The 15385-nt window shown below is 43.2% G+C and overlaps 1 pseudogene; it reads right to left on the bottom strand.

Moving 5' to 3' along the window:
* Positions 1-962: 962 nt before the first annotated feature.
* Positions 963-15385, bottom strand: part of LOC134357495 (ubiquitin carboxyl-terminal hydrolase 35-like) — a 33744-nt pseudogene continuing 19321 nt past the window's right edge.

Raw genomic sequence — 15385 nt, 5'->3', positions numbered from 1 at the left:
CCTCACCTCAAGTCTCTAGCCTCTAGCCTCAAGCCTGAAGACTTTAGCTTCCTGCCTCCTACCAAGCCTCACCTCTAGTCTCAAGCCTGAAGACTCCAGCCTCGTCCTGCCTACCTGCCAAGCCTCGTCCTTGCCTAGTTCTGGGGTCCGAACCAGAGGCAAGACCAAGGTACTGGGTCCTTGTTCAGTCTCTGGCTCGGAGTCCAAGCCCGGGCTCCTAGCTCTCTTGTCCAGTCCTGTTCTGGGTTCCCAGTTTTCGTGTCCATGTCCTTGCCCTCAGCCTGTATCCTAGTCCTGTCCCTAGTACTTCAGTGTCTGTGTCTTGCACTTGGGTCCGTTCCCAGCCACCGCCTTATGACAGTATAGGAGCAAAGAGGTCCTTCTGCAGTTGCACAAGGCCCTGGTGAGACTCCACCTGGAGTTTTGTGTGCAGTTTTGGTCTCCAGATTTGAGGAAGGACATTCTTGCTATAGAGGAAGTGCAGCGGAGGTTCATGAGGTTAATTCCCGGGATGGCGGGAATGTCATATGTTGTAAGGTTGGAGCGAATGGGCTTGTATACACTGGAATTTAGAAGGATGAGAGGGGATCTGATTGAACCATATAAGATTATTAAAGGATTGGATACGCTAGAGGCAGGAAACATGTTCCCGATGTTGGGGGAGTCCAGAACCAGAGGCCACAGTTTAAGAATAAGGGGTAGACAATTTAGAACGGAGTTGAGGAAAAACTTTTTCATACAGAGAGTTGTGGATCTGTGGAATGCTCTGCCTCAGAAGGCAGTGGAGGCCAATTCTCTGGATTCTTTCAAGAAAGTGTTATATAGAGCTCTTAAAGATAACGGAGTCAAGGGATATGGGGAGAAGGCAGGAACAGGGTACTGATTGTGGATGATCAGCCATGATCACAGTGCATGGCGGTGCTGGCTCGAAGGGCTCAAAGACCTACTCCTGCACCTATTGTCTATTGAAACATTACAAAAACATAACAAAGGATCCTAGTCACCATCTTCCCACCAAATATTCTTTCTATTAATGTTTTCTCCTGATCTTGACCAGTTTCACTGCCTGAAGGTCTCTGTCCATGAGAACTTCCTCACTGTACTTCTCTTCTTTATGTAGCTTGTCCAATAGACATTTTAAATACTCTGAGTGGTCCTGTTGCAACCATGGAGTAGATGAAGCTTTCAAGAAGCTGCTGGGAGAATGGCAGGTCCCTGGCTATGTTCCAGGAAAACAAATAACCATTGGAGTTCCATCATTAATGACTGTGAATCACTCTCCTTCAGTAGCATAACAGCATGCCTGAAGCCAGAAGCCAAGAAAAGGACCTGAGTGACACAGTTCATGGCACAGGTATTGCCAAGATTTGCCAGCCCTGTCTTTCCTGTATTCAATTTTGTAGCAAGTTCCGAGTACAAGGGCTCCGATGCATTTATTGTGATATCCAGGTATTCTGATGGATCAGCTGTTTCATTTGGAATGGGAAAATCCTTTGGTGCTTGTGTGACAGGTTCGTAAAGGCCAGGGAAGCCTAAAAACTGGAAGATCATGCAGTGTACCAATTCAGACAGTTGTTGTAAACAGTTTGTAGCAGAGTTGGACTCCCCTTTAGGGTGTGAAATCATTAGTTTGGCAATGTGAGGAACAAGCACATGGAAAGCTTCCAAAGAATGTTGGAAACCTAAAAGCATATAATTCAGCACAGCAAGTGCTCCTGCTCTTACAAATGGGGGGGGGGGAGGGGCTTGAGAACACCTGTTCAATTTTTAAAAGTGTGACTCCAATCAAAATGCTCAACTTTTTCACAATAGCCAATTATCCGCTTCTCTATGTTATTGGTTAATGGCCATGAAAGCCAATCAATCATTTTGGTCGCAGCTGTTATCGTCTCTATATCCATGATGCAATCATTATTTGTCAAGTTTTGAGTGACCCCATCCATAATTTGCAATGGCACATACTGGACACAGTGGTCAAAGTATTTGATGGCCCAACAAATACTTCTACATCCTTTTGGAATTATATATCACTCAACAGAATGAACTTTGTAGACAACTCAAGCATGGCTATGGACTGTTTACTGTTGAGAAGACCTTCTAAACCACACCTTACAAGAACATGCTTTGCAGAAGCTGAATAGCAAGACAACATCTTATCTGGATCCAGAATTGACATGACCACAGAAGGCAAAGGATGATTGTGGATAGTTTGTATTCTGCATGGAGGACAGTGACCAATGGTGTTCTGCAGGGATCTGTTCTGGGACCCCTCCTCTTTGTGATTTTTATAAGTGACCTGTATGAGGAAGTAGAAGGGTGGGTTAGTAAGTCTGCTGATGATACAAGTGTTGGAGATGTTGTGGACAGTGTGGAGGGCTGTCAGAGGTTACAGCAGGATATCGATAGGATGCAGAACTGGGCTGAGAAGTGGCAGATGGAGTTCAACCCAGGTAAGTGTGAAGTGGTTCATTTCAGTGGTCAAATTTGAAGACAGAATGTAATATTAACGGTAAAACTCTTGGTAGTGTGGAGGATCAGGGATCTTGGGGTCTGTGTCCATAGGACACTCAAAGCTGCTGCGCAGGTTGACAATGTGGTTAAAAATGCATATAGTGTGTTGGCCTTTATCAACCGTGGGACTGAGTTCAAGAACTGTGAGGTAATGTTACAGCTAAATAGAACTCTGGTCAAACCCCATATGGAGTACTGTGCTCAGTTCTGGCCACTTCATCACAGGAAGAATGTAGACACTGTAGAGAAAGTGCAGAGCAGATTTACGAGGATGTTGCCTAGTTGGAGAGCATGGAAACATAGAAACATAGAAAATAGGTGCAGGAGTAGGCCATTCGGCCCTTCGAGCCTGCACCGCCATTCAGTATGATCATGGCTGATCATCCAACTCAGAACCCTGTACCAGCCTTCCCTCCATACCCCCTGATCCCTTTAGCCACAAGGGCCATATCTAACTCCCTCTTAAATATAGCCAATGAACTGGCCTCAACTGTTTCGTATGGCAGAGAATTCCACAGATCCACCACTCTCTGTGTGAAGAAGTTTTTCCTAATCTCGGTCCTAAAAAGCTTCCCCTTTATCCTCAAACTGTGACCCCTCGTTCTGAACTTCCCCAACATCGGGAACAATCTTCCTGCATCTAGCCTGTCCAATCCTTTTAGGATTTTATACTTTTCAATCAGATCCCCCCTCAATCTTCTAAATTCCAACGAGTATAAGCCTAGTTCATCCAGCCTTTCATCATATGAAAGTCCTGCCATCCCAGGAATCAATCTGGTGAACCTTCTTTGTACTCCTTCAATGGCAAGGATGTCTTTCCTCAGATTAGGGGACCAAAACTGCACACAATACTCCAGGTGTGGTCTCACCAAGGTCTTGTACAACTGCAGTAGTACCTCCCTGCTCCTGTACTCGAATCCTCTTGCTATAAATGCCAGCATACCATTCGCCTTTTTCACTGCCTGCTGTACCTGCATGCCCACTTTCAATGACTGGTGTATAATGACACCCAGGTCTCGTTGCACCTCCCCTTTTCCTAATCGGCCACCATTCAGATAATAATCTGTTTTCCTGCTTTTGCCACCAAAGTGGATAACTTCACATTTATCCACATTAAATTGCATCTGCCATGAATTTGCCCACTCACCTAACCTATCCAAGTCACCCTGCATCCTCTTAGCATCCTCCTCACAGCTAACACTACCGCCCAGCTTCGTGTCATCCGCAAACTTAGAGATGCTGCATTTAATTCCCTCATCTAAGTCATTAATATATATTGTAAACAACTGGGGTCCCAGCACTGAGCATTGCGGTACCCCACTAGTCACCGCCTGCCATTCTGAAAAGGTCCCGTTTATTCCCATTCTTTGCTTCCTGTCTGCCAACCAATTCTCTATCCACATCAATACTTTACCCCCAATACCGTGTGCTTTAAGTTTGCACACTAATCTCCTGTGTGGGACCTTGTCAAAAGCCTTTTGAAAATCCAAATATACCACATCCACTGGTTCTCCCCTATCCACTCTACTAGTTACATCCTCAAAAAATTCTATGAGATTCGTCAGACATGATTTTCCTTTCACAAATCCCTGCTGACTTTGTCTGATGATTTCACTGCTTTCCAAATGTGCTGTTATCACATCTTTGATAACTGACTCTAGCAGTTTCCCCACCACCGATGTTAGGCTAACCGGTCCATAATTCCCTGGTTTCTCTCTCCCTCCTTTTTAAAAAGTGGGGTGACATTAGCCACCCTCCAATCCTCAGGAACTAGTCCAGAATCTGAAGAGTTTTGAAAAATTATCACTAATGCATCCACTATTTCTTGGGCTACTTCCTTAAGCACTCTGGGATGCAGACCATCTGGCCCTAGGGATTTATCTGCCTTTAATCCCTTCAATTTACCTAACACCACTTCCCTACTAACATGCATGCCTCATGAGAATAGGTTGACTGAATTTAGCCTTTTCTACTTGGAGTAATGGAGGATGAAAAGTGACCTGGTAGAGGTGTATAAGACAATGAGAGGCATTGATTGTGTAGATAGTCAGAGGCTTTTTCCCAGGGCTGAAATAGCTAGCACGAGAGGGCATAGTTTTAAGGTGCTTGGAAGTAGGTACAAGGGAGGTGTCAGGAGTAAGTTTTCACACAGAGAGTGGTGGGTGTGTGGAATGCACTGCCTGCGCTGGTGGTAGAGGTGGAAACAATAGGGTTTTTAAAGAGATTCTTAGATAGTTACATGGAGCTTAGAAAGATAGAGGGCTATGTGCTAGGGACATACTAGGCAGTTTCTAGAGTGGGTTATATGGCTGGCACAACATTGTGGGCCGAGGAGCCTGTAATGTGCTGTAGATTTCTATGTTTCTGTCTCTCGTGTCCATGTCTTCTCAATACAGTTTTCTTCAACCAATGTCTTTTATGCTTCAATCACACCAAGGTACCTATACAATAAATATTTAATTTTTCTTCATGCCGCCCATGGAAAATTAAAAATTGAGATAATCCTTCAAACAGTTATCTGACAGGCACAGAGGGAGAAGACAGTCAACTTAAAGATCTCTGCCACCAGCCACATGTTAGTAACTCTTGAACTACTGCAATATTCTCAGGAAGTAAAGACATACCAGCACCTTTACTTCCTGAGAAAACTAAAGAAATTTGGCCTGTCCCCTAAAACCCTCACTAATTTTTATAGATGCACCACAGAAAGCATTCTTCTAGGGTGCATCACAACCTAGTATGGAAGTTGTTCTGTCCAAGACCGAAAGAAGCTGCAGAAAATCATGAACACGGCGCAGCACATCACACAAACTAATCTTCTATCCGTGGACTCATTTTACACCGCATGCTGTCGGAGCAGTGCTGCCAGGATAATCAAGGATACGACCCACCCAGCCAACACACTTTTTGTCCCTCTTCCCTCTGGGAGAAGGCTCAGGAGCTTGAAGACTTGTACCGCCAGATTTGGGAACAGCTTCTTCCCAACTGTGATAAAATTGCTGAATGGATCCTGACCCGGATCTGGGCCGTACCCTCCAAATATCCGGACCTGCCTCTCGGTTTTTTTGCACTACCTTACTTTCGATTTTTCTATTTTCTATTTATGATCTATAATTTAAATGTTTGATATTTACTAATTTTAACTATTTTTAATATTTAATATTTGTAATCCAGGGAGCAGGAAGCGCAGAATCAAATATCGCTGTGATGATTGTACATTCTAGTATGAATTGTTTGGCGACAATGAAGTATAAAGTATAAAGTACTCCTCTATAGGTTGCCTCTCAGGAGCAGGCAAGGCGTAGAGCATTCCCTGGGGAGGACACGTTCCAGGTAGTAAATTGATGGTACAGTTGTAGTCCCTATGTGGAGGAAGCATAGTGGTTCTTACCTCCAACAAATCCAAATCCTCACAAGGCACTCTAGACAACCGTTGAGTTCAAATCCAGTCTTCAGGAATCGACTGATGACTCGACATGGCTCAAGCATGCCACACGGAAACTCGGACAGGCATCTTGAAACCTCTAAGAAGCCACTTATCCTGGCATAGTGTCAACCAACCCTGAATTGTCCCTGAAGCCCAGTAAATCCAAGGATTATGAAGATGTAACCACAGATAACCAAGGATTAGGGGAATGTCTGGAGAGTGAATAAGATGGAAATTGATGGTCTCCTTGTGCCTTCCAAAAGTCAACTTGGGAGTGACAGGAAGTTAAAAGGTTTGTCCATGTTCCAATGGTCTACCATCCCTAGCCATAGCAGAGGTAGGCTAGTTGAGGCGTACCTCAAGAATTTCAATTCTCTCTGCTAGTCTGATGTCCCAAAAATTACTTGCCAAACCAAAGTCTACCAAGTCTCTCACGGGATGTTGATGTCTCCTCTAAGATAATAGAGATGGTAGAACTACTCTGGGACTTGACAAAACAGGAAAGAGTCTTTTCAACTCTCCTCACTGGATGGTCTGGGAGTTTTCACGACAACTTAGGGCAGGTAACTTGCAAGTGGCTGGCCTTCTCACAGTATAAGCACCACCTCTGCCTCGTATGTCTCTCTCACTCTGCTGGGAAGACCCAGGTTCTTCCAAATTGCATGGGTTCTTCCAGATAAACTGCAGGAATCTGTGTTGGTTATCGGATTGGGGAAATGAGGTGGCACTAGCTAGTTCTGAAAACCTTCTGGGTGAACTCACCATGTCTCTCCCTCTTTCTTCCAGGTGCTACAGTTTGCTGACAGGTGATCTGCTGGCTAGCCAAGGGAAGGAGAGCCTTACTCCTCCTTTGGTAGAGACGTATCTCCACCTCGCCATCCACTATTGCACAATATGTTGACTTAATTTCATCTGTGATGACACAAGTAACTGCTAAGTCTATCAGGTAGCAATTCAAGAGGCTTGCTACCTTCTCAGAACAAAGAGGAATGGGAGTAAGTGGTCGCTATGACAGTGTTGTTCTTCTGATTGTACAGATCACAAAATTTGAAAATATAGCAGCACAAAGAGAAGCTATTTGATTCAATTATTTGGACCAACTCTCTGAAGGTATTAGATAGTTGGCCAGTATGTGAGATGATATTCAGGAAGATTTTAATGTAACTCCGTCAATGGCCATTTTATCCATTGTCTGTTGACTGAAAAGTCCCAGGGAGAGTATGATCCTGTTGACACTCAGACCCAAGAAATCGTATGGAGGATAGGGTGGTGTTGGGAGAGTTTTGATAGGAGAAGGTGGTGCAGGAACAATTTCAGTGGTAGAAGCTCTACTATTCTTGGACTCACCAAAACAAATTAGGTACTTGATTGTCCAGTACAGAAAGGACAACAAGGCTGTTTATGTACCATTCACTTGACCCTTCAAATTGTAATCACAGTAGGAAAAGTTCAAAGTTCAAAGTACATTTATCACCAAAGTATGTATGCAGTATGCAACCCTGAAATTGGTCTTTTCCACAGACAGTCACAAAACAAGGAAGAACCAAGGAACCAACACGTTCAAATAAAAACATCAAACATTAAACCCTCCTCCCCCATGAAAAACAAAGACCACACTTTGGTGTATGAGTGAGAGTGGTTAGTAAATGTTATATAATCTTATACAAATGCAACTATTTCTTTTTAATAGAAAAGGATGTTTCTGCTTAAAGAATGTTCATTAATTGGATTGGACACTGTGGGCGATGACAGCCCTGGAATATTTTAGAAACAGACAGCCACTACGAAGAGGAAATATGGAATTGTGCTGGATGGATGTAACAGAAAAGGGTGAATGGTTTCACTCATTCAAATGTACCGTGTGATCTAGAGAGTGCTGATGTTTTTTGACCCAGGCCTGAAATAATGAACCATTCTGTGGTTTTCAGTCAGTTTCTTTGCACTAATCCTTTGTTGCAGACATTTCAGTTCCTCTGTTTTGGAAATCTCTATTCTTCCTTCCTGAGCAAATGTCAAAAGATAATAATTAGCAGAAGTTGAGCAAACCATATTAATATTAATAAAAGGTGCAGACATGCTAATTGGATGGGAACTGTTTAACGTAGAGTCAGGCAAAGGAATCATTTACACAAGCAACAAATATTTATGAAAGAGTGAAAGCAGTTTTACCATCAGCAATCCAGTTTAAAAAATAATTACTCCATGGAATTACATTTCCAAAGGAACTGTGTCTGCTTTTTCATCTGTGGTTGAACCTGGAAATGATGGTGTGATGATCAGCAGACAAAGAAATTTCATCTGAATATGCGCACATGTTTATATGTTAATATATCACAGTGTGATTTCGCTTCAACTGAGTGTTAATGACACTGTCAGGGGAGAAAGTATTGTGCCAGTGAGAAAGGACTGGAGCCAATATAGGGTTCAGCAAGTCAGTTAAATAAAGGAGCTAAATATTACAACATGAACAACGCCAAGTTGAATTTAACCAGCACCTTACAGAGGAGCAATGAAAAATAAGTCTGTGAATTAAACAAACTGATCTTGATCTAGAACGTATGAAGACTAGAGGTGTCAAAATGATGCACAGATCATTCCGTATATTGTATTGAGGAAGAGAGACCTCATGAATCACGATGCCCACAGATTACTGGCTGATCTGCACAACTCTAGTATTAGCTCTGCATGGAGGGGCTTTACTTTAATTTTCTAATCATTTTATTAAAATCAAAGCAACACACTCAAAATGCTGGAGGAACTCAGCAGGCCAGGCAGCGTCTTTGGAAAAGAGTACAGTCGATGTTTCGGGACGAGGCCCTTCAGCAGGACTGGAAAGAAAAGATGAGTCAGAGATAGGAGGTGGGGGGAGTGGATTTTATTAAGAACCTTGATTTTACACATTAAACCTCAGAATGTGAAATAATACACAACGTGAGAAAGCATTTAATGTCAGGTATTCGACTTTTCTTTTTTAGAAAATTAACAATTAAAGTACGAGGGGTGATTGATAAGTTCGTGGCCTAAGGTAGAAGGAGTCAGTTTTAGAAAACCTAGCACATTTATTTTTCAACATAGTCCCCTCCTACATGTACACACTTAGTCCAGTGGTCATGGAGCATACGGATCTCTTCTTTGTAGAAGTGGTCCACAGCAGGGGTAATTGATAGTTCGTGGCCTAAGGCAGAAGGAGATGAGTTTAAAACGCAAACACGAGGAAATCTGCAGATGCTGGAATTTCAAGCAACACACACAAAAATTGCTGGTGAACGCAGCAGGCCAGGCAGCATCTCTAGGAAGAGGTACAGTCGATGTTTCGGGCTGAGACCCTTTGTCAGGACTAAATGAAAGAAGAGTTAGTAAGAGATTTGAAAGTGGGAGGGGGAGGGGGAGATCCAAAATGATAGGAGAAGACAGGAGGGGGAGGGATGGAGCCAAGAGCTGGACAGGTGATTGGCAAAAGGGATATGAGAGGATCATGGGACAGGAGGCCTAGGGAGAAAGAAAAGGGGGAGGGGGGAAGCTCAGAGGATGGGCAAAGGGTATAGTGAGAGGGACAGAGGGAGAAAAAGGAGAGAGAGAAAAAGAATATATATATATATAATAAATAAATAACGGATGGAGTACGGAGGGAGGAGGGGCATTAACGGAAGTTAGAGAAGTCAAAGTTCATGCCATCAGATTGGAGGCTACCCAGACGGAATATAAGGTGTTGTTCCTCCAACCTGAGTGTGGCTTCATCTTGACAGCCGAGGAGGCCATGGATAGACATATCAGAATGGGAATGGGACATGGAATTAAAATGTGTGGCCACTGGGAGATCCTACTTTCTCTGGCGGACAGAGCGTAGGTGTTCAGCGAAACGGTCTCCCAGTCTGCGCCGGGTCTCGCCAATATATAGAAGGCCGCATTGGGAACACCGGAGGCAATATATCACCCCAGCCGACTCACAGGTGAAGTGATGCCTCACCTGGAAGGACTGTCTGGGGCCCTGAATGGTGGTAAGGGAGGAAGTGTAAGGGCATGTGTAGCACTTGTTCCGCTTACAAGGATAAGTGCCAGGAGGGAGATCGGTAGGGAGGGATGGGGGGGACGTATGGACAAGGGAGTCACGTAGGGAGCGATCCCTGCCGAATGCGGGGGGGGGGAGGGAAAGATGTTCTTAGTGGTGGGATCCTGTTGGAAGTGGCAGAAGTTATGGAGAATTATGTGTTGGACCTGGAGACTGGTGGAGTGGTAGGTGAGGACCAGGGGAACCCTATTCCTAGTGGGGTGGCGAGAGGATGGGGTGAGAGCAGATATGCGTAAAATGGGAGAGATGCATTTGAGAGCAGAGTTAATGGTGGAGGAAGTGAAGCCCCATTCTTTAAAAAAGGAGGACATCTCCCTCGTCCTGAAATGAAAAGCCTCATCCTGAGAGCAGATGCGGCGGAGACGGAGGAATTGTGAGAAGGGGATGGCATTTTTGCAAGAGACAGGTTGAGAAGAGGAATAGTCCAGATAGCTGTGAGAGTCCGTAGGCTTATATCAGACATCAGTAGATAAGCTGTCTCCAGAGATAGAGACAGAAAGATCTTGAAAGGGGAGGGAGATGTCGGAAATTGACCAGGTAAACTTGAGGGCAGGGTGAAAGTTGGAGGCAAAGTTAATGAAGTCAACGAGCTCAGCATGCGTGCAGGAAGCAGTGCCAATGCAGTCGTCGATGTAGCGAAGGAAAAGTGGGGAACAGGTACCCCCCACATATCCCTTTTGCCAATCACCTGTCCAGCTCTTGGCTCCATCCCTCTCCCTCCTATCTTCTCCTATCATTTTGGATCTCCCCCTCCCCTTCCCACTTTCAAATCTCTTACTAGCTCTTCTTTCAGTTAGTCCTGATGAAGGGTCTCGGCCTGAAATGTCGACTGTACCTTTTCCTATAGATGCTGCCTGGCCTGCTGCGTTCGCCAGCAACTTTTATGTGTGTTGCAAGAGGTGAGTTATTAACTTCAAACTTTCTGCATAATCACTCAAAGAGTTGGACGTGCATGTAAAAAGAACTGTATAACTCATCTCCTTCTACCTTAGGCCACGAACTTATCAATCATCCGTGCTGTGGACACTTTCTAGAGGTCCAAGATGCCGACTTCTACAGATAAGGGATCCGTATGCTCCATGACCGCTGGACTAAGTGTGTACATGTAGGAAGGGACTATGCTGAAAAATAAATGTGCTAAGTTTTCTAAAATTGACCCCTTCTACCTTAGGCCACAAACTTATCAATCACCCCTCGCAGATAATTTGGCTCCATTTGAGAATTGTTGTCGAAGATTTTTAAAATACCAGTTTTAAAAAATAATTTTTTTCTTACTTTTCCCTCTTTCTCTCTCATTTCTCTACCTCCTTTGTCTTACATCTGTTTCCCTTTAGTTCATTTGCTATACTGAAGTTGGCTTTGATTATATCTGACTCATTTCATTCTCATTCTCTATATTTCCACAGCTTGATCTGTTACTCACCCAAATGCCATTGGGCCCTTGCTGTGCTGTTACAAATTAAGATAACACAGGCACTTTGATCAAAAATGTTAACAACTAAATTAGAAGACCATTAGACCATAAGATGTAGGAGCAGAATTATGTCATTTGTCCCATCAAGTCTGCTCCACCATTCGATCATAGCTGATTTATCTTCCCTCTCAATCCCATTCTCTTGTCTTTCCCCGTAACCTTTGACACCCTTACTAATCAAGAACTTATCAACCTCCACTTTAAATATATCCAATAATTAGCCTTCACAGCGATCTGTGGAAATGAATTATTATCCTCTTGTTAAAGAAATTCCTCCTTATCTCTATTCTAAAGGGACATCTTTCTATTCCGAGGCTGCATCCTCTAGTCCTAGACTCGCTCATTTTCTGAATGTCTATGGAACATTAAACAAAGCGTAAGAAGCCCCACCCATTCATAATCAGCCAGTAATTGGACAATGAGGCAGGTTTTCATGACGGTTCTGAGAGGAAAGGGAGAGAAGGGGGAAGTGAAAGGCAAATCAAATTGCTTTTACTGAGCTTGTTTCACAAAATTATGTACCTTAGAAGTGTAGTCACTATTGTAATGCAGGGAATCATGCCAGAAAATAAGAACCGAACGGCTTTGACAATTGGTATATAATTGGCTTAGTTTGAAGGAATAACGTTGGCCAGGACACTGAGTGAGCATCTAAAGTAAAATAAATAACACTGGAAATACTTTGAAGATTACACAGCGTCTGTGGAGGGAAGAGCAGATGGGAGATGGGACAGAATACAGATAATGGAATCTGGAACAAAATGAAACCAAACTGTTGGAGGAACATTTGTAGAGGGAAATGGAGAATTGATGATTTGAGCTGACATCCTTCATCTGGATTTGACATTTCATCAATTCACCAAACTGATATCTAATAGCAACATAGGAGAACATTCAGTACATCTGGTCCATATTGGCTCTCAGAGAAACAGCCCTCTCCCCCTCTCCATATTTCTCTGTACCCCTATAACTTGTTCTCTCATAAATAGCCATCAACCTCTCTTTGATTCTTTTTGTCATTACCTATCACATTTGACACAAATAGGGAATAATCTTTTACAGGAGCTCAGTGGGTTGAAGCATCTGTGGGGGAAAAGGAATTGTTGACATATTGGGCTAAAACCCTACATCGTGAACCCTTTTGATGTCTCTAACACTACACTTCCTATGGATATCCCGTTTGGGCCTTTCACCATTTCGGGACTGCCTCATCCCCATTTGCATCCATGATATCACCCACCTTCATTTCTCCACTCCAATCTCATCCCTTCTGAAAATGCAGCCCCACATTCACTTTGCACCAATCTCAACCTCGTCACCAAATCTGCAGACTAGGAACCTACGCTGTTGTAGTCTGCCAGACGACCTCCACCTGCAGAGGTCAGATACAGCTCTCAGATACTTCCTCGTACAAACCCCTGGACTTTGATAAACACCAGGCCACCATCTCCTGCCCTTCCATCCACTGTCTCTATCCTGGCAGTGCCCAAGCCCACTCTCCCGCATCTAACTCTTACTGAGTACTGACGCACAGTTTCAACCTAAGCTCTTGCAATTTCCTTTCCCACTACAAGTGCCGCTTGGCCCACTGAGCACCTGCAGTATTTTGGTTGATACTAAAGATTCCAGCTTCTGCAGTCTTCTGTCCCTTTCACCAAGTGTACAGCAGACAATTGACTTTAATGTGGGAGAGAACTGGAGCACCTTGGAAGAAGCTGGGTGGGGGGGGGGAGTGGAATATGTAAGTTCCACATCGACAGCACCCAATTCCGCACCCAATTTCAGGATCAAACTCAATAGCTGTGAGGTGGCAGCATTAACTGCTACACCGTTGTGCTGAACACTCGGTTTCTATGTAGGAAGGACATACTGGAGATTAATTTCAGACCTGTCTTCCATTAGCTAAACTTTTGGTAGTTGTCTCTTTTCTACACTTCACAAGATATATACAAAAAGATTATCATCTAGTTATTGACGTTAGTTATGGATATAAACATAATTGATTACACTTCACACTTCTCTGAAACGCTGTCCACCTTTGTGCTCACTGATAGGGTATAACATCTCTACATTTGATGGGATTGCATTCATACATGAAAGTGTAGGCTGCTAGCAAGGCGTTCTCCCAATGCAGCCAACTCAATAACTTGGCCCCGTCTTCTCTCCGATCATGTTTTAAATTTAAGCTTCTTACTTGTTGCTTGAGTGTGAGGGAACCATATCACCGGGGACTGACTTATCAGAATAAAACATTGGAATTCAGAAACAACCCACTAATACCTATTACTTTCCTATACACTAGGATACACTAATACTATCCTAATAATCGTAGATAATCAAGCAGGAAGGAGTAATTTACAATAATCTCCATCATCAGATAAAAAATATTCAGGAAAACTAATGGGACAGATATTGTGTTTGTGCTGTGAACCTTATCACCTGCTTCCTAGGGTTAAAAAAAGAGTGCTTTGGCTAAAGGTCATAGTTCAGAATAAAGAGTCACCGTTTGAAATGGAGGATTTTCTTCTCAGTGATTGTGAACATAAAGGGGATTAAAGCCTGTTCTTTGAATCTGTGCATGCAGGATATGAGGATTCAGAGGCAAAGGGCTATTCCCTTTTCTAAGCAACTTGCATTCCCTCTTCCCAAACCAGGATCAGCTAGTCAAACCTCAAGAGTTTCATTTCCCTATAAGCAGCCTCTTTACCTGATAAGGACTGAAGGAAGCATGTCATCTTTATTCCAATTTTAATTGATGATTCATGTTTTGGAAACTATTAGATTTGGTGTTTAGCAGTTAGAGACAAACCTCTAGGTTAATTAAAATATGAGATTTACATTTTGTATACTTTAAAATTTAGCTAATATGTTTCAGATCTGGAATAATAATGTAACACAGTGATACAGTTCAAACCTCCAGTGATGCTAGAGTTCCTAATAAGTGCAGAAAAAACTGAGCTCTGAGAAACAGAAGAACTTCAACAGACTAATTCCTGGGATTAGAGGGTTATCCTGTCATGAGAGACTGCAGAAATTAGCCCTGCATGTTCGTTGGAGTTCAAAAGTACTGTAGTAAGGGTGAATATTTTGAATCAACAAGATCCTAAGGGATATAACAAGGGGAAATTTGAAAATGTTTGCACTAACGGGGGAATTTTGGAATTTTCTAAACCAGAGGGATCTGCAGTAACAGAGTGTAGTGTATATTGCTACAGTTACAGAAGTACAGTGCAGGGCAAACAACATGATGCAAGCTATAGTGAGCCAAATGGAGGTCAAGTCTATTTTATCGTTCAAGAGGTCTGTTCAATAATTTTATGGCAGTGGAATAGGGTCCTTGAGCCGGTAGTTCGTGCTTTCAGGCTGAATGGGAGGAGGTGGTGGGATCTTTGATTACTGTACTTCCCAGTGCCATTGGGATTCTGGCTCATTCCCAATTGATGCCACTGTTGGCTAGCTCATTTTCTGGATAATTCACTTTATCACGCTCTTTATCCAGACGTAGAGGGATAAGCTGAGAACTCCCCATGGACAGATGGAAAAGGGGGACATTGAAAAAAATACAGAAAAAGAGAAAAAAAGTAATGTCTTCTTCATAATTTTGTCCATTACATAAAAAACATAAGAAAATGAGAGCAAGAATAGGTTGGATCATTGGCAATATTTAAAAAGAATATTTTGAAAATCAGGAAACATTGAAAGGGAATTGAGGCTTGCGGCAGATCGGCCATGATCACATTGAATTGGGGCCAGAGTTTTCGGCTCATCCCTCTAGGTCTGAATGACAACCGGAGAGTACATGGTCCAGAAGCAGACGTAGTCCATCTTCTGGAAGAGAAGCAGATTCCAAAAGGCGCTGGGGGAGTAACTAAAATGCTGGTCCCTTCAATGATGAGGCCAGACA

Source organism: Mobula hypostoma, chromosome 16 (assembly GCF_963921235.1).
Source record: "Mobula hypostoma chromosome 16, sMobHyp1.1, whole genome shotgun sequence".
NCBI classification, from domain to species: domain Eukaryota; kingdom Metazoa; phylum Chordata; class Chondrichthyes; order Myliobatiformes; family Myliobatidae; genus Mobula; species Mobula hypostoma.
This window is presented reverse-complemented; position numbering and strand designations above follow the sequence as displayed.